Consider the following 4,650-nt stretch of genomic DNA (forward strand, 5'->3'; position numbering starts at 1 on the left):
TTATCAGATATTGAAACACATTCCTCCGGTAACGAATTCCAGTGCATCACAGTTTGTGGAAGAAAGGATTTGGCAAAACGGTGTGTATTACAGCTGTATTCTCGCACCTTCTTCAAGATTTTATTTGGTAATTGCAATTAATTATCTAACTCGAGAAGTATTGTCGTAATTTTCAAAGTGTCAATGAGGCATTTGTAGGCACCCAAAATGACATTTAACTGGGGTGTTTTCAGCGACGTACTAATTGCGTACAATTTTTTCTGAATGGCAAAGGAACCTCGCGAAGTATAAAAAAAAACACGCGAGTGCGCTCATGGCCGCATCATAAAGCAGCGCCCTCAAATAAGCTGTTTGAAAGCAACTGCGCTGCCTGTCGCAAGCCCAAAGAGGTAGCGCATCACCTTGATAATGGTAGGGAAGGAGCACTAACAGCAGGTTTTGCTTTTCGCAGCTATTCCTTCCTCTCATTTCAACGTTACACTTATTATCAGTCTCTCAAGGCCAACTGATAACATTGATAACAAAAGCCCTTTGATAACGCGGCTGAAGCGCCACTCTGACTACGCACGAACTGCGAAAAGCAAGGAAATAGGCATGAAATGTTTCAAAACCCCAGCATTGCTTGCACCGCATCGAAAGAGTGCATGCGAACTATATTTTGTGCCAGAAACTTGCTTCGCACCAAAGCCAAAATAAAGTTCTATTTTTCATAAAAGCATATACATGCTGCAAAAACAAGTTTGTGTCAAAAAATAAAAGCGAAATAAACAGACCCGGAGGGAAGCGACCACAAGTAGAGAAAAGGTGAAACCGGTGCCTTCAAGAATGCAAATGTACCACTTCTAAATAGGCCAAATTGGCAATCACGATGACAGCACACACAAAAAAAGAAAACATCAGATTTCAGCATGCCCTTATTATTATTCGAGAAATCTAGACGATTTTACAGGTCCCTATCTTCCAAGCATTGGTGCTGATTAAGGTGGTATGGGTGAAAGGCCGTCATTTAGAGTCCTCCAAACAGACGACTTGGAAATTGGCGCCTGGGCGGCCACGTCCCGCACGCTAGCATGGGGGTTTGAGGCCATAAATGCTAGATCATCCGTGCTCAGGCTAGGACTCTAAGATGGAGTCCTACGCCGCTATTTCTTGAAGCTGCCGGTTTGTCTCAGGTTTTCATAATTTCTTATGATAGTTGATGCGTTTGGTCTACTGCCACAATTCCATGACTGATATATATATTGGCGGCCTTTCTGTTGTTGCCATTTGCAGATCCCAAGGCAAAGATCATGTTTACGTTCTGCTCATTAGAGCAAGACATGGCGACTGGGACAAAACAAAATGCAACTTTGAATCTTGGCACTGACGTGGTCAATTCGCTTTTGTGATGATAGGTTTTGTGGAAAAAAGAAAAGTAGCATCTGTGCACTTTATCTATGCTGAGACAACAGCTATCACACCTTGTTTCCAACTAACACCAAACGCGACGTGTTACTTAGGCCTAGGCGCGGCAGATAAGGCACTAACTCAATCACAATTTTTTTTTTTATTTCCTTTATTTCGTTCTCGCTAACTAAGAGGGAGCCTGTTCGAGGGCGCTGCTTTATGATCCGGGTGGGAGTGCAGTCACGTGGTATTCTCAAAAAAATTTTTACACAATTAGTACATCGCTGAAAATACCGCAGTTAGATGTCTCTTGGCTGTGCCTTCAAATGCCTCATTGACACTTTGATAATCAGGATAGTATGTCTTGAGTTAGATAATTAATTATAATTACCTAATAAAATCTAAGTAACGAAAAATTACTAGCAGCTACTCCACTGTACTGTAAACAATATGCACTAGGTTTTCTTCGACTAACGCATTGCTCTATTTTTTAAATCTTGGTGCCCGATAGTTATTTGGGACACCCTGCATATATTTACCACCTTTGCATGCAAGTGACGATGTTTCCATTGATAACAAATGTTGCAAATTAGTAGCAATATTTTTTATGAGTCATTAGCATTGTTTACTGGAAAGTGAAGGGATACTGAGACACACAACATTCATGTGCATTTCACACACCATTGTTAAGACTCTGCCGAAGGGGCCACTGAAGTCTATATTTTTTTTCCATGGTCAATAAAGCATGCAAAGCAATTTGAAGCGTGGTGAACATACAGCAACATTGCTGTATGTTCAACATTGCTGTTGAAAGTTTGCGCTTGGTGTGTAGTCTTCTCTCACGTCCGTGTCGTTTTTTTATGTCGCGCAATATCATTTAAGCAATGGATTACCAACTTGCCCGGAATGCTGCTCTTATTAAATACAGCAACATATTCATTCTCTAGGCATAGGCTATCCATACTTTCAGAAATAATTATTATTAGCTACTTCCATCTCTTTCAAAAATATAATAAACTTTGTCTTGTGTGTTTGTTTAAATATGTTGTGTATGTGCATGGTGTTTACAGCCTAAACTTAAAACAAAATGAAGTGAAAAAATAGGGATGAGGCAGCCCCCGCTAAGTACTTCTAATCGCATGTCCTCCTATTGTGAGGATTTGCATAAATAAAGTGAAAGTATGAATTAAAAGCCATGCATGTTCGCACCAACAATGATGCAGTAAGCTATTAGCCCCAGTAAAATTTCAAGTGAAAAGGTCGAGGAAAGGTAATAGAAACCTCAAATGATGTGGGTGATAAAGCTCAGGTAATGGCACTTTAGGTGTGTGTGTCGGGGGAAGGGGGGGGGGGGGCTTCGGCATCACCCCTCAGACCCCCCCGAAGTACTCCGGAGGAGGCTCGAGACCCAGGGCCCCCCCGTAGTCGGCGCTTATGCAATGTACAGTCGAGAGCAACAGTTTGGGGACCAGAGCTGCCACTAAAAAAATTTTTTTTTTCTTCGCAGCCTAGGCATGAAGGCTGAAATCAAGTGGTACATGCCTACGTTTTCCTGTTTGACCAGTGTCATGCAGCAATACAATTTCACAGACGTGCTAGAGGAAATTAAGTTTTTTTTTGTTGATGCCATGGTCTCTAGACTTTTGCTCTCAACTGCACACTTGAACTGGAATACATATGTGCAAGATATTGTGGAGTAAAAAACAAGTTTGAACTATAAGGGCTAATAAACGACACTACAAGAAGTCAGTTGCACAGGGCAAAGGCCAAGTTCAAATTAGTTTTTTCTGTGCCAGCCTAACTATTGGGCTGCTCCTTGGCACCTTCCTTTTCCTTAATATTCTTTCAGATTAAGTAAAAGAAGCCATACACTTCTGAAAGAAATATTTTTAAGGCTGAGGATAGGGATGTGCTTCTTACATTTCAGAGAGAAAACATTTAACTTTTATTTTGAAAGCTTTGAAAGCTGCTTAAACACGAGTTTTGCTAAACACTTGTACCCTATTCATTTACTATCTTCAGATTATACTGTACTTGTTCAAACAATGCACATGCTGATGTGCAGTGTGACAATACCAGCATTTGGGCGCTAGTACAACTAAGTGCAAGCAAGAGGCACGGTCGCATTTCACTTGTTCTATGTTTGTAAATTCTATCATTTTCAAAAGTGATGGGATTAAAAGCTCTGTTGACTTTTAACATAAGGTAGTACAAACAATCTAGGCATCCAGTAATGGCTGAATCAATGCAAGCTGACTGTATGAGAGCAGCAGAAATTTCAAGCAATTTTAGTTGATGCATTGCAGCACTGTGGATGCAAGTAAAATAGAAAAACTAGGTGTAGCAAGCATAAAGGGATTGCAGAAATACAGTATAGCTGGGGCTGTATAATGCAAACTATTCCATTCCGGTTTTATTTTAATTTACTGACATCAAATTTACATAACTACTGACGCAAGCATTGGACGTTGACCCGCAGCTTTGTTTGAATAAATGTTCTGCTTGTTTATGGGAGATCGCTTTTGTTTGTTTTCAGAGCGAGTAGCACCATCTACCTTGACAGGTTTTTCTTATCTAATAGGCTGGCAAGAGGCAAGGAGCACGCAGAAGTGGAGAATGTTTCAGTGGAAGTAGATAAACGGTGAGGGGAGTGGTGCTGGCTTTTGCGATTAGTCTTCCCCTTGCTTAACTTGTGGTCACTGGTCAAAAATCACAGTGGTGTGCAACGAAAGGTTAAACATGCCGTTGAAACAGATCCTCAGTGAAGAAGAGTTGGCAGAGCGATGTCGTAAACGTGCTGAAACGGCTGGACCACATTAGAGTGCTACGAAAAAATTATTATACGCAAATAAATCCATTTTCCATTCTCCCCGGCAGCTCCGAGTAGCCAGTGCCAGAGTGAGTGGTGGGCAGACATCTATTCTTTTTGGAACGTAACAGCCTCCAGCTTTTCCGCAAAAATTACACGTTTGTTCGACATACTAATGCATCTTTAGTGTGTACATGTCACTTTCTCGTGGAGAGTTTTTGCAATTTTGTAAGGTCGTGTAACAGACTGGCAAAGTGGGTGCAGTGCAAAAAATTTTAACCAATAGCAGAGAGCTGTTGGCGAAAATGGCATAGAATCGGAAACAACTTTTGCTCCTTTTGTTCGACCTAATCACTCAGATGGGCAGTTCTTGCAGTTTTCATGATGATGCGCAAGAGACAGGCAAAATAGGCATGGCCAAAATTTTTTTACCAATTGTAGATGGCTAATGGCAG

Source organism: Dermacentor andersoni, chromosome 2 (assembly GCF_023375885.2).
Source record: "Dermacentor andersoni chromosome 2, qqDerAnde1_hic_scaffold, whole genome shotgun sequence".
NCBI lineage: Eukaryota > Metazoa > Arthropoda > Arachnida > Ixodida > Ixodidae > Dermacentor > Dermacentor andersoni.